The following is a 16,216-nucleotide window of genomic DNA, read 5'->3' as shown; positions in this document are numbered from 1 at the left end:
CTGTAAAGGCTTACAACGTTCTGGATGATAATTAGCTAAAATTAACCCACATATTGGCAATAATGTTCCCAAACCTGTTCACAAATTTAAATATGTAAGAATCAATACAAAACCAACACGTATTGACGTGTTAGTTTCTTCCTTTAAAATATAATACGCTTGAATTGTAAAATACTTGATAATTTGGTTTTTGACTGTGACAGTATATTTCATGCGGATTTCCCTCGACGATATCAGTACATTAACAAGCGAACGCGATTTTGGCTCGGGCAGATCGTGATAACTACGTCGTGCTTCCAACGCTGCCCGAAGCCAATCTCGTGTTTGCTCGTAAATGATTGGATATCGTCGCGGGTTATTCACATGGAATATGTTGTCACACAAAACATAAACAGGAGCATTTTGTGTCTCGTTAAAACTGTGTTACAAGACCACAATTAGCGTTGAGATGTTGGCTCTTGCTACATGTAGAAGGGACACTGATTTTTATGACTTAACTTTATTTTACAAAATATTTTAAGAAATAATTTACGAAATATTTTACGAAATGTTTTACAAAATATTCGTTTGTTTTGAGCATTTTTGCTGGCTTTAAAATAAATATTTTGCTTCCTTCAAATAGATATTAAATATAAGTTTTAGAAAGGTCTCATATTTTAAGAGTGTTTAATTTTCAAGAGATATTGTCTCTGGGCAGCATTTGAACATATTCATTGGACTGAAGAATGTCTTAATGTTCCTTAACGACTAAGACATGTGTTTATTACTGCCTTACACTTATTTATAAGATAAAACATTTAAATTGTTTGACTCCTAGTACAAATCTATAATACAATGGTTGTGAGTCACAATTGAAAATAAGCTCGATCAAAGACATAGATCCTGAGCGCATAATCAGTAAAATACTCCGTTGTCACGAAGTTATACAGATTTTTTTTACGTGGATTTCTCTCGTTTCAACTATAATGGGAAACATTTGCAATTAAACAACGGCTTTAGAAATCATAAAACTTTGCATAAAGGCAGCTACGGGTGTGTTTCAAAAAAAGGTACAGAACATTTTATATCAATGTCATGTCAGCAATCTTTGATTTTACATAGTTACCTTTGTAGTTGGGTTCACTGTTCAAACACTGGCTCTTCCTGTCACCTGTGCCTGCAAAAAGACACGTAGTAAATGTAATTTTATTATAAAGCACGATTATTTATCAAATTAACTATCATAAAGACAATAAAAATATATTCGGGAGCAGTTGTATGTCTATCTTGAACTTCGTTCACATAAGGTTTGCCTACATTATCAAAGGAATTGCACAGACATAAATATATGTTTACAGCCGCGGTGATATTTTGTATCAAAAGAGTCAAATATATAAATATGCATTCGTATTACAAAATATTTTAATACTATGTTCTAGTTTTACAATAAATAAACGCATTCATACATTCAATAAATGTATATACATATAATTAAATTGGACTCGCATCACAGCAATAATACAACTGACAGATAAATAAGTTAAATGGATTATATAAGCAAACTTTTAAATAGCTAATTAACGTTAATAATATTTAATTGCATTTTTTTTCGTGCATGCATTCAGACAAATATACATATGTTGCATAGTGCATAGAGTACAAATACTACAAATTGATATTATCGAATGTATAGAAAAAAAGCAAAAAGCACGAGTTTTAACAACATTAGATGACGACCCTTCCCAGTATTTCCGATTCGGTAAATAGGAACATTCAAAATGCACATCGTGATTGTATTATAAACAATTGAGTAAGTAAATAAATAGACTTAAGCTGACGACATAAACATTTGGGAAAATTTATTAACAAAAAGTAATTTAATTCACTGTTTTACATTCCAAATAGTTAAGAGAAAAAATGTAAACTAAGTTTAAAGAGAATGTTAAAATATTACAATTAACTATACTAAACATATATATAAACAAAAGAAGTGAAAAAAAATATAAAAAATTAAAAATAATTAATGAATGGCTCCACAACAAAGAATACCAAATTACAATAAATTGCTCCACAACCCAGCTCTATAAACTACAAAATAGCACATAATCTACAGCAAAAATGCTTGAAATCTGTAAAATAAAATGGAAGAAGCGAAAAACATTGAAAATGTGTTTACAGTCAAAAATTTATATGAACCTGTTCGAAGTCTTAATATATTGTTGAACTTCCAAAAATAACACATTGTTTGGTTATCAGTTAGTTCTGGGATGCCGTATAATAGTTTGTTTGCATTAAGAGTGTGGTATGGGCGAGTGTTGATAAAAGCACGATACGTTGCTAGGAGAAAAGAAAACATTTGAAGAAGAAATGGTCTACGTCTTCGATAGGACTATTACAAGCGCATTTCGGATTGTCAAGTAGGTGGTTTAAGTGTAAATCGGAATGTAAGTCGCTACAGTCGTTTCTTAGCCGTGCATGTAAAATGTGTTGCTTTCGTTCGCCAACTAGAAACAAAGTAGGAACTATAGGAGGATTGTACTTACGCTTTACTGCACTTTTAAAACTAGAAAGCGTTGGTAGAGACTTTGTATCGATGTCAAGTTTGTTCCATAACTTAAGAGACGAAGGAAACGTTGAATTTGAGTAAATCGCAAGTCTGCGGGCAATTGTTGCAAAGTCGCCTCGATTACGTAACAAGAAAGGAATGTTATATGTTGTGGATGGGAATATATCGTTTAAACATTGTGGTAAGGCACGTGTGTTGTGTTTATATACGAAACGCGATTTTGAGTTTTCCGTCTGTCATCGAGAGAAACCCAACCAATATCTTTTAGAAATAAAGTAATTTTAGTTGATCTTGTTAATCCTGTTACAATACGAGCTGCATCCAATTGAAATTTGTCTAATAGTTTTTTTTTCGTATTTTGTGCAGATGTCCCAAACAATGGACGCATACTCTAATAAAGGTCTTAGATATGAAACGTATATCTGATTGAGTGTTTCCCGCTTGAGTTTGTACTTATCATTGTCATGGATCCAAGTATTTGGGAAGCTGATTTTGTAATATTGTCAATATGTTTGTGCCACGAACCGTCATCACTTAGCGTAATACCGAGATGTTTATGTTATTTTACAAAGGATAGATGGGTTTTGTCGAAAGTTAAATTTGGACGGTTTTGACTGTTCATGAGACTGAAAAAACATTACTTCCGTTTTCGAGTGATTAAACTGGACGAGCAATTTCTTTGCCCATTGGTTTATGCAGTCTAGGTCATGATTTAAAACACTCTCAATAATAGCTGTGTCATTTGAGGAAACAGATAGTAAATAGTCGTCAGCAAAAAGGCGACTTATGCTTAGAAGTGATTCAGAGATATCATTAACATAAATTAAAACAAGAAGAGGCTCTAATACAGAACCTTGTAGAACGCCTGCATTGATATTTAATGATCGGGAAAACGACGAGCCGATAAAAACTTTCTGAGATCTATTGGACAAATAGCTGGATATCCACGCAAAAATATTTCCTGAAAACCCAAGTTCTTTCAGTTTATGTATAAGACATTTGTTCCAAACCCTTTCGAAGTCTTTACTAATGTCGCAATAAACGATACAGGTAGATTGTTTTTCATCAAACGATTTACATATTTGGTTATACATGTCAATTACTTGATAAACAGTAGAATGACATGGTAAAAAACCTGACTGATTCTTGTTATTATAATTTGATTTATGTAGGTAGTTGTAGAGGTATTTGAAAACAACCCTTTCGAATACTTTTCCAACACAGCTTATAAGGGAAATAGGTCGATAATTCGAAAGAATAAACTGTTCACCTTTTTAAAGAGAGGCATAACGTTTGCTTCTTTCCAGAAGGATGGAAATAAGTTTTCGTGTATTGATCTGTAAAAAATAATTGATAGTGGCTTACTTATTGATTTAGATGTTTCTTTTAATAATGTATTACTAATACCATCAGGACCATTAGCATTTTTAATGTCTTAATTGCATAGAACATCGATGACGTCTTGTTCAGAAATAAAAATGTCGTCAAAAGGTTACGTGTTTTTCGGTGTAACTGTGGTACGTCATGATCGCGATCATCAATTGTAGATATTGAAACAAAATAATTATTTAATGTATTGGCCTTTTCAATGTCAGTTACCGAATACGATTCATCTGGGTTCACCAACGGAGGGATACTATTAAAACTATTTGCATTTGCTTTAACTAGCATTTTTACCGTTTTCCAATATTGGCGTCGATTAGATTTTCTACAATCGGCAAGCCCAATTTCAAGAGTATTGAAGAAGTATTCTTTAGCAAGTATTCTTTGTTTTTTCATATTATGGACTTTGTTTTGTAGATGGTTATATGCTGACCAATCAGAAAACTTAACCAGATTTGATAGCAACATGCTTTTGTCTGTCCCTATGACGGGATGTTTTACGTATTGATGGGTTATACCAAGGACGATCGTTTGGTCAAATAGTGAATTCGGAAGACGGAATAAACTGGGAAGCTAAATGAGGAAATACATTTGTAAATCTGAGTACAATTTGGTTTGGATCACCCGTGTGTAAAAAGGACCAGTCGTTGATAATTAAATACATGTACATTTCATCAGATATCGCAGAAACATTCATCCTATAAATAATTTAGAAAGGAGTTGGTATCATAAATCTGGCAATACTCGTATGGCATGTCAGACTGCTCAGTACATTATATTGGTATTTAAGAAGGGAGTTTGTACAGGTACACTGACAATCATCGTTTCCGTGATGTCCGAGTATAACGTACCGTTATGTCCATTAGATATCGTCACTCTGACAATCCTCGAATCACTTATCCTCTTTACACTTCACGTTTACCTAACCTCGGATTTGGTAACGTTATACTACATCCGCGGAATGTATATCATTAGGACTTATCGTCTTGTACAAAATAGTGATTGTTGAGAATGGAGTTAGTACCGTTACACTGACAATTCTCGGGTAGTGTGACAATCCTCGTAGATGTCAGAGTATAACGTACCGTCATGTCCATAAGATTCGTTGTTGACAAGAGAGAAGGTATTGACACACTGACAATCCTCGTAAAATACGATAATCACTTCCCTTTGTACATTTCAATTGTATTTGAACAAAGACTTGATATCGTAACATCCGCAAAATGTAGATCATTAGTACTTACCGTCGTGAACAAAATATTGGTAGTTCATAAGGGAGTTGGTACCGTTACACTGACAATCCTCGGGTATTGTGACGGAAACACCGTACCTGTCTGGTATGAGAAGAACAATAAATGCATTGCACAACGATGTGAACAATATATGTATACGAACTATCTAAGAGGCAAACATAGAATGTGTACAGTTGTTTAAACGAAAAGTTTTTTTAAAACAGAGAACAAGCATATGTCGGGTGAATATTGTATTTGACGAGTTCAAAGTAATAAATTTGAATCCAAATATGTTATGTAAACGAGGCTACATGTAACAATTTATGTACATACCGAGTTCGACGAACAATGAATTCAAAGAAAAACAACATCAGCACTTCGCATTTGCTTGTCGAGTACACAGAATGGGTCATTAAATATAAACGAAGGCCAACCAAGGTTACCTTTTTAATTATTTAGAAAATTAACACGTACAGTAAATGGAATATATTTTGATAGTGCATCAACATAAACTGTACTCGAACGGTGTGTACTTTATTAAAAGTTCTCGATCGTTAGTTTTATTAGTTAAGTACACAGTGTAACAATATTTCGGATAATAATTAACCCTAATGGTACAATTATTAAGTCATCGACAAGTGAAAACGTGTACAAGTGGAACTTACCACCCAATTGATTTAATACATGGTTAAGGCAGTACTGGTCTCGGTCTCCAAGTTGTTTTAACTTTATGAAAACTAAGGGAAAGCATAATAATATAATTTTCATCCAAATATTGTACAAGACCACGATCAACGTTCTTGGGAGGCAAAGGAAAAATTGTTATAATAGGGTCGGTTGCCGCATAAATAATAGATAATTGAGGAAAGTATTGCATTGCTGTAGTGCTGCATATTATCATAAAATCTGTCCTTTATTAGACTAAACTGTGTTTAATGCTGAAAACATATGTTTAATGGTAGCATTTTATAGTATACCAAATTATGTTCATTACCTCCGGGCCAACGGTTTAAGAGCAAAATCAAGCTGTACATGCCTTATCTTAAATAAAGCAAACATAAACAAACTGAAACTGAAATATAAACAGGAAATCCCAATCTTACCAAAAACACGGAGCCAGATTACAAAATTATAGGAATTAATCATCTACACTTAAGACATATAATTCGTCTGGATTGTACGTGAAACAAAATTTAATTTGTAAATGCCAGTGATGTGTTTGGTTTTTTTAACTAAGTGCATCTTATTTGCATTATGGTATTTTTACTAACACTTTTAAAAATTGACAATACGTGAGTTTTACCTTTGTCTATGCTAAGACAGTTTTCCACATGCGCGAGGTTAATAAGGTTTGCAAAACAAAACACTACAATTAGGAAAACACGTGGAAAATTATATCCTAGATATACTGAATTCACAAAGGACGTCTATCTGTGTGCCAGTCCGTAAGTGCGTCCATTTGTTCGGTAACACCCACATGAACGACGTTCTTTTTCACTTATTAGTGAACAGCAACAAACGTGCAGGCCCTTTTTCTTGTGATTTTAACGGTTAATATTCAAAGTTAACGATTGCTAAGTTATGTACTTTTTACAATCGCAAAAGTTACTTGTCAGATTTTCAGTTATTTCCGAATGTCATTGTCAATACTGTTATAAGAACAAGAGATGTGTTTGTCAGAAACACAATGCCCCCTACTGCGCTGGTATGAAGACATATATTTGACCATTGACCTTGAAGGATGACCTTGACCTTTTACCACTCAAAATGTGAAGCTCCATGAGATACGCATGCATGCCAAATATCAAGTTGCTATCTTCAATATTGCAAACGTTATGATCAAGGTTAAAGTTTATGGAAAGAATGACAGAGTGACAGAGTGACAGAATGACAGACAGACAGGCCAAAAACAATATACCCCAGTCATTTGATACGGGGGCATAAAAAGGTTATTAAGTCAAAAAGTGGAAATGTCCCGTTTATACATAAGCAGGAAAATGACAATCGCATTCGATAGTATCTATAAATAAGGCGAAAAACGTAAACCGTTAAGATTTAAACACATAAAATTAAAATTGCGCGTAGAATAGTTAAAAATCTCTGTGTATATTGTAAAAACACACATGCTTAAAACTTATAACAGCGCGGATTGTGCTTAAGCATCCTAAAATATGATCATCTTAAACGAAAAATACAAAAGAGTTAACAATATTCTTATTTAATATGATTCAATACCTTTATATTCGGCAGATCTGCTGCTACACGCATCCGTATCTGTAATGAAAGGTCAGAAATACCTGTGAATACTAAAAAAATAAAGTTATCTTTTACATGTTTTATCTTCAATCCATAAGAATTGCCATAATAATATTGCTAACACAATTTATTTTACGTATTAAAGATGGACCTTTCATGACCTGTAAAGCGAGATTATACGACTTTGTATAAGTGTTAAATTATAATACATTGATAAAATATGTTACATAGACACAAAATAGGCAAGAAAAAATATACATTGAAGACGAATTTCATAAAATGCAGCAAAGACAAATTAGCGACCCGAGCCGATTGTGACGAAGATATTTCGAACATATTTTTCTACAATAACCGAATCATTCGTCTTTTAAGTGAGTGTTCGTGTGTCGTATGAATCGATATCGTTGCAGGAAATTAATATGATCTGTACAACTAAATTTAGATTCACATCGTAAATGCATGATTTACATGCTGGCGAATTCGACTGTGCAGACATTTTCGGTATCAGAATTGAATATCTGGCTTCGCATTTTTCTACATCTTTCTTAACTTTTATTTTAATTTATATTGAAATATATGTTTAATAAGGTTTTTACATATTTTATTTAAATTAATAAATATTTGACAAAATCGTATAACCTCGCTTTCAACAGCTCAAGGGATTCTAAATTGTATTCATGGTTATATGTTATTACTACAGACAAACATTTATCACCACCATCATAAACGTTTCTCGGAAGTATTAACATTATAAAATATGTGTTCAAAAGTATGTCCGTATATAATTACCAAATAAAAATGCCCTAACGTCAGTCGCTGTTGAAAGAACGAACAATACATCAATGGATGACCTGAAAAGAAGGTGCATAATTGTCAATCTATGGACCAATTATCATTGAATAGAATTGGTATAATGTTCGTCAATATTTACATATCAAACGGATCTCAAACCTTTACCATAAAATATTTTGTTTGATTTTGACAATGCTTAATAGGTCTGGAATGTTTTACAGACGTTAAATTCCGACGTTGCATGGCGTTTGAATATTAAGGTGAGTGGATATTGAACTGAAAGCGTGTTCTTTTATAGGGTCCTCACGAGAGCTTTTGTAGCTGTTAAAAGTCTAACGCACTTAAAAGACAATAGAAAAATAGATACAGTTGTATCTGAACTTTTGTATTTAGAAATTAATTACAATGGGATATGTGTGATAGAAATTTATTTTGAAAGGGTAATAATTTGTTTTACGTAATTTACAGTAAGTAAAGGCCATATTACACTGCGAGAGTACAGACGTTACAATTTTTGTCTTTTATTTCGTCTTTTAATTTTGACTTTTTTAGCTTTTTCAGACTGTTTATTGAAATTCATTTAATGCTTTGAATTATTTTAGTTGTATTGCTTTTTAATTAATATGGCTCCTTTTAGGTCAAATTGCATTTACAATGAAATGTTTTTTGTATATTATTTTTTCAATTTGTTACGCGCTACGAATAAAAAACCGCATCGTATAACAAGGGTTCTCTCTTGCGTCTGCAACTGAAGGTATATGTTTCGTTTAACTTGCTGTATATAAGAAACATATAACAAGATATAACACAATTATAATGAGAATTATTAAATGAACTGGTCATGACCTTGAACAACAAGCGGATTCATTTAAAATTGTCAGTGAAACATGCTTCCTAAATTCAGCAAAATTACATTACAACATTTAAGAGAGAGGGAGCTTGTTTTAAAATAGCCAATTAAGCTAGACTCTTTAAGATAGTTAATTTTTATTGTAATATGTACTATGTATGCCTCAAATTTCATTGGAATTAAAGCACAATTTAGCCGTACCATTTATAGGCAGCGCCATTGCTGTTCGGTGAAGATTTCACCCAGAGGTTCTTCTCGCAACACAGGCTATTGCACTGAAAAATGCCGACGTACTTTATGTTCAGCAAAGACCAGTCAGTCATATATATATATTGTAACGAGTATACCGCCTCACGTACTCTTGTCAGGATACCTCGCGTAGGTAGTATACCGTTGGTACGCATCAGTAATAGCCATCCCTTTGATTATAGTTGACCCCGATCCGGAGTTTCAATCCCTCGGGTTCATCAACAACGAAGCAAATAAAAAGTTTCAACAATTTAATACTGTGTTTGTTATATCTATATATATATAATTTGCATATAGATAATACAATATGCCAAGCGGGCGTCCCTGAATATAAGTGGACACAATGGACGAGGAAGGACCGAGCCTATGCACCGGGATCTTCTTAACTGTAGTTATTACATAAATAATTACAATTACTGTACTGAAGCGTTAATATTAAGTAGTAAACGGAGGAGCTCTCATTTGTCTGAACATTCTATTTCCCATCCTGTTTATTTTATAATAAGTGTATGTAATGAATTTACCGTTGTTGTTGGTTGTCTTAAGGAGGTGTGAACTCCAGAAAGAAGATGCCGAGACTAAATTCTGAGTCCGTATTTATAGATTCCGACTCAGTTACCACGAGATAAAATGAACCAATGAAATCCTCGGCTTTTAACAACAAAGTGTGCTCAGGTCCATTCCTTAAATAATATAACAATCTAAACTCAATGCATCATATACAGCTCTTTGGTCAAATTAACAGCTTTAACGAAAAGCAGTATTTACAAATAATCAGCTGAACATAGATACATGAAACAAACAATCGCCGAACTTAACAAATGGTAAGGCGTATGAATAGGTGAGACAGTAGAAACTCCGCCCCATGAGAAATAACATCTGCTCATATAAATATTAACATTTATATAATGCAACAAATGACTAGGCTGCATCTCGGCAAAGCATCCAAATACTCTCAAAGGATTACTGTTAAATTATAAAAACAATAATGTTAATACTGATCAGACGCCGAGACCTAGCTTACAGACGAAAAATAGTTCGCGCCTGAACTTTGCATGGCGGTCACTTTCAAAGACGCTGACTAACAATATCTTTTACTGCTTAAAAAGTAAATATTTAAAGTTATAGATCATAAAGGGGATGAATATAATTACATTCACAAAATTAATTCTGCAACTATTTAAAGTTTAAGTGTGCAGTATAACCTACACAACAATTTACAATCAAACGAACGCGGAGTTTAGTGCTTGACAAAAGACAGTGACAGACTAACAAATAGCAATATTTGCTAAATAAAGGATAAGCAATGGTGATTTCTGGTGCATTCAGCTGGCTTTCTCCGTAGGCTATCCAGGTATTTTCTGTCGATGTGTTATGAATGTTTATAATGTTAACATTTTCACAATGTCACCTGTTTCCGGGAGTGATACAAATGTCAAGTAAGGAAACTTTCCTTACAATATATATATATATATATATATATATATATATATATATATATATATATATATATATATATATATATATACACTTTTCTGATTTGTTCCATGTAAATTAAAGTAGCAATACCGCAACCAATACTATCGACGCAAGAAATTCTCAAAAGTTAGTCAATTATATTTATAAAAAATACATAAATAGATTTGTCATGATCTAAATGAATAATTTGCATAGGCTACGTTTTATATAACTTAATATTTTTAATTTAAATTGCATTTCATTCATTTAAATAAAATGTATTTCATTATTAAACAGTGTTATGTTCAATAGTAAGATAGATATTGATGTTGTATTTTTACCTTCATAAATGCCACTCTTAAACACGAGATAAAAAAAATACCTGACGAATTTCAAACGCAAACTTGCATCGAGCACAGTTATAGTGACTTAACTATTTATGTGTGTCTTAAATTTAACTAGATCAAGTTAATTTAAGATGAACCTTGCGACAAAACGTGTCCGACTTAACGTAATAAATTCAATATTTGTACCAGCTCTATCACGTTTATGTATGGACCTAGCTACAAGACTTACTTATGTAAACTCGTCTAAAATGGTATCCGTCCTTTGAACAAGTTGTACTCAATAAACTGACCTCAGTGGTTAAGTGTAGCCTTGATCCGGCATTTTAGTGTTATAATCATATTGCCTAAATAGCCATGTGACGGTTCTTATGTAAATATTGCTGCTTTTGATGTGTGTGTTTGTGTAAACAATTGCCCAACAATATGTTATCCGATATGATTGTCAATATTTTTCCGTAACCACAAACAACACAGAAATTCAGAAGCTGAAAATGCAATATTAAAAACTATATGAGTGCTATATAATTATTATTGCATATTCTGTCGCATTTTACTAATACAATTTCGTTGTTATGACAATATTTACAGTAATAGGTAACAACTTTAACATAAATCATAATTATAACATACGTTAAAAACACACACATGTATTATATTGGAATTCCAATATAACAAACACAGAAACGTTCACTGCACTAACTCCATGAAGCTTGAGTCGTTATCTATGACAGTGGTACACTTTACAGACACAATAAAACAGGAAGACTTGTCGTTCGTTTTGTTGTATAACTTTAGTATTTAGGACATTACATAGTTCTTATACAGAATATTACATTTTGACTCGTCTAAACAACTGCGTTGTTAATGGGTGCGTTGTTGATAAAAGGCCCATTTCCACGGGAGGCATTGAAGCATTCAATTTAAATGATATATGACCATCCAAGTAACGGTATTTATTGTATGCAAGAAGGTATAACTTGTATTCATAACCCTGATAAGTAAATATTGTTAATCAAAGTCGAGAAGAATATATTTGACTCCACACGGTTAAAGATTTGAATCGTTTGAAGCATACAGTGGTACTTATACTCGTATTGTTTTATTTAAATGGCGCAAAATGATACAAACAATTCAATCGAATTATATATGAAAATGGCCTTCACACGTGACTGTTCAATGTTGTAAAGCTATACGTAAATTCAAATCTCTTTAAATTTCCAATACAGATAAGAATTGTTGTTAATCGATTAAACAATTAAAACTGACATTTAACTGGCTGGTACAATTGTTGTTTAAGTTTAAAGCGTCAAAGGTACCCTGCAAGAAAATAGTAATTATTTTTTTAAATTCTTAAAATTACTCAAAAAAAGTTTTAACTATAAGCGTACACAATACAGTGCACCTCGAGGTGAAGATTCGATCCCTACCAACGCATTGTGTTCTTTATTAACCTCGAAAGAGAAGGTACAGGTCCTACCCCGGAAACGGACTCGATAGCGTTTGAATAAGCGTTTTGGCCCTCGATGTAATCCAGCTGAAATACATATGAGCCGCGCTCTGTAAAATGGGCTCAATGCATTACATTAGGTGTCGTCCTACATTAGCCTGTGCAGTCCGCACAGGCCAATCATGGATGGCACTGTCCGCTTTAAGTATATTTTTCGTTTCAAGAAAGTCTCTTTATAGCAAAAATCAAGTTTAGGCGGAAAATTTCGTCACTGATTAGCCTGCGGACTGCACATGCTAATGTGGGACGACACTGTACGCACATGCATTAAACCCCTTTTTGACAGAGCAAAGCTCAATTATATATTTTATATTGAATAAAACTCCTTCAGTTGAACCCTGCAATGCGGATAAACATACGGATGCACATTAAAAACAATAGACAAGCAAAAAAACTATGAAGTTCCATTGATATATAAGACCATATTTTCTCTATAATTACAATAAAACATGTTGTAACTTAGTTGTTATATTTTCGTGATTCGTAGTGACCAGTCGAATAGACCTGAACCTCATATCATAGTCAAAAGCGAGACTCTGATTTGTGTAATGAACATTGCGTTCATAATGGTCATTGAGCGTTAAATATATAGAGAATACTAGGTTAGCGTTAAATACAGAGAAGTTTATGTTGCGAGGCTTAGAACGCCGGAAGCGCGAGCCTTGGCGAGCGCTTTCGGTGTTCGAGCCGAGCAACATAAACTTCTCTGTATTCAACGCTAATCCTAGTATTATATTTATCCCATTTGATTTTTTCAACGTGACATTTAACATAAATAGATCTAATAACCTTAACAATAATTTTAATTCAGTCATAAAAGCGCTTAAAATCTAACAAATGTAACCATGCGTAGTGATATACATGTATTTGTTCTGGTACGCAAAATAGTCTTTAAAAAATTCACACACAAACTGTAAAAAAAGTAAAAATATCACCATATGCCTACATTCTATTTTACGCAGTATGCGAATTTTAACACAGTACGACCGCGAAAAGAAGATTTTACTTTACTATAATTTATTTTATTTACGAAAGAAAATTATCAAAATCCAATATGGCGGCCATTACTCCTGACAAAATGCTGTCGATGTCAACATACATGTAGGACTACACCATCGACGACCTAGTTCTGGCTACCATAACTTTAAATGTCGCTTTTTATGATTTTTGACTGGCGCGACTTTGTACAGGTCTGTCAATACTAAATAAACTGTACGCTTAAGTTTCTTTAGCTATCGAAAACCTTGACAATTTTGACTAGTAAACAGACAATTGCAGCGACTGACACTTTATTTGACAAAATATACAGGGCAATACGTTTTCCGACTTCGGACGACAAATTTAAGGACGCGCAGAACGTGTTTTTTATATAATGTTATGGGAATGCCGTGTGTAATCCGATGCATCAATGGCGTCCATGTTAAAATCATTTCCCCGAGAACAGGTAACGACAAAAGTACAAAAAAAATCAAAACATGTAAGAACTAGTATCTTACCTTTAATTATCCTTTAAAATCCATCTAATAATCCATTTAACTCAATAATTGACGATTTTGCATCTAGGGTCTTTAATAATTATTTTAGCATAAAAATAAGGCCCCTTATGCTATTCTATCACTTTATTCAAATGAGTTTATGAACGCGATAAACTTTCTTCTTCGTCACACGCTACGTCATGTACTCTACATTACTGCTGTTCAAATGAACCGGAGCAGTTTATCTAATAATAGCCGTTGGTAAACTCGGTTGCATTTGCAGATTTCTGCATACAAACAGTATTATGTTTAAACTTGCACAATGTTTTATTTATCTATGGTAAATGCCCTTATTGTTTATTTATGGTAAATGCCCTTATTGTACGAGAAAATAATCTAATATATAAATACACAAAGAATGGAAAACATTCCAGTACACAACAGATAAATGGGTAGAAAATACCCGTGTACAAAATGGGACGTTCCCAATTCTAGTGTGGTGCTATTTTTACTATCTTATACTTTACACAGCTCTATGCCTAACGTGAATTAAATAGGAAAGCAAACATAGCAGATTATTCATGAACTGTGCGATATGTGTATGGCTTGTTGTACATTCTTAATATTTAAGTTGAATGTCAAAAGTATATGCTTTGGTTATAAACAATGCACATTACACGAAATAAGGAAAATGTGATCAATTGACAATTCAGAAAGTTCGACATACAGTACATGTAGAAAACATGTGAAATAAGTCGCGTTTATAATAAATCGTCAAAAAAATGGGGAAAATGACGCAATAAGTATGTCATTTTATAACGCCATCAATCAGCTGATTCATTATACGGATGGCGAAAAATTATGTCATATGACTATATTTCAAGGTTGAAGGTCGTATAATTTTGAAGCTTAAGTTTTGTCGACTTTGTTTCTTATGAAAAATCATTCAGTGGTAAAGTAAATATAAATAAAAAAATAACAAAACAAAAGTCGTGTAATTTTATATATTATTTCAACATTTCTTTTGGTGAATATGTCATATATATATATTTCTGCAAAATATGCACATTTTCTTCTAATGGGTGACCTTAAAATTCGATCAATGAACCAAACAATATCGACCTAATTTTAGCGCATATCGCATGACGTCATTTAAAAAGTAGTCCGTGCACGCGATAGGTATATTCCACAGTGTTCAATACAAGCAAGTATATTCCACAACGTGTTATACCGTCAATGTCGCGGTGAAAATGGGATAAAACTAGAGTTACACCGTTTAAAGAAACGCAGCTCTGTAAAATATTGCAGTAAATGCTCGTTTAACTTCTTAAATAGAAATGTACAAGGATGACACACATTTACAAACTTGTTCGGGTTATAACTTCTAAATGACTAGAAGCAACGGATAAACAACATCTAATTAAAGACGTTGAAAATGAACTTTAAGTCTGTAAAATCTACGGGGAAGATCAGCAGTATTGTGAGTTGGAAGCAGTGCAATATTTCGTCCCTGATAGATATAGATTCACGATGTGTGATTTTATTTTTCAAGTCAACTGTTTTATTGCCTTCAAATTAAATATTGTTATTTTGGATCGAGTCATGCTTCTACGAATTGATATATTTATTAAGGTGTGTTGCGAATATTCCCGACCACTTGAACTCTAAAATCGTAAGCCACACCATACGAAATACAATTTGTTACAATTTTTATTTGTTTAAATGCTATTTTAATGTGCCTGGGGTGGAATGCGTATACGCGAGCTTACCGGGTTTAAGTGAGGTTATTTGGAACTTTTTCCCAATATTTACTTTCGCGAAAGAGTAGCGGATTTTTTCACCCGGTCAGCCACTTTATATGTTTATTGCTTTTAAATGAACGCGCTCTTCCGGCTTAACAGTGTTTGCATTTCCTTCGTTTTTTGTTTCAACATCGTAGACGTCGAAATAAAAAAGTAGTTGAAGGAAAATCGTTAACAAATCGTTTGTCTACTTAAGTGACATTCGAGACATTTGATGTACAAATAACATTTTCTCTTATAATGCAAAATAGACATAGACATACGAACATTTAATTTCCCTTTCTTAATATTTTTATCTTTAAATAAGCACCCATCGTATG

At 33.0% G+C, this 16,216-nt stretch overlaps 1 protein-coding gene across 2 annotated transcripts in view; it reads right to left on the bottom strand.

The window, feature by feature from the left end:
• LOC127848940 (uncharacterized) overlaps nucleotides 1-5,188 on the bottom strand; it is a 29,941-nt gene extending 24,753 nt beyond the window's left edge. Inside the window, exons 1-2 of one of the 2 annotated variants that reach the window (XM_052381666.1) lie at nucleotides 5,173-5,188; nucleotides 1,106-1,156 (exon numbers count right to left, since the gene is read on the bottom strand). The gene's annotated coding sequence lies outside the window, so the exon portion shown is untranslated. The remainder of the gene's footprint in view (nucleotides 1-1,105; nucleotides 1,157-5,172) is intronic. The other variant, XM_052381667.1, reaches the window with a different exon arrangement.
• Nucleotides 5,189-16,216: the final 11,028 nt, after the last annotated feature.

The sequence above is a fragment of the Dreissena polymorpha genome, chromosome 10 (assembly GCF_020536995.1).
Source record: "Dreissena polymorpha isolate Duluth1 chromosome 10, UMN_Dpol_1.0, whole genome shotgun sequence".
Taxonomy (NCBI): Eukaryota; Metazoa; Mollusca; class Bivalvia; order Myida; family Dreissenidae; genus Dreissena; species Dreissena polymorpha.
This window is presented reverse-complemented; position numbering and strand designations above follow the sequence as displayed.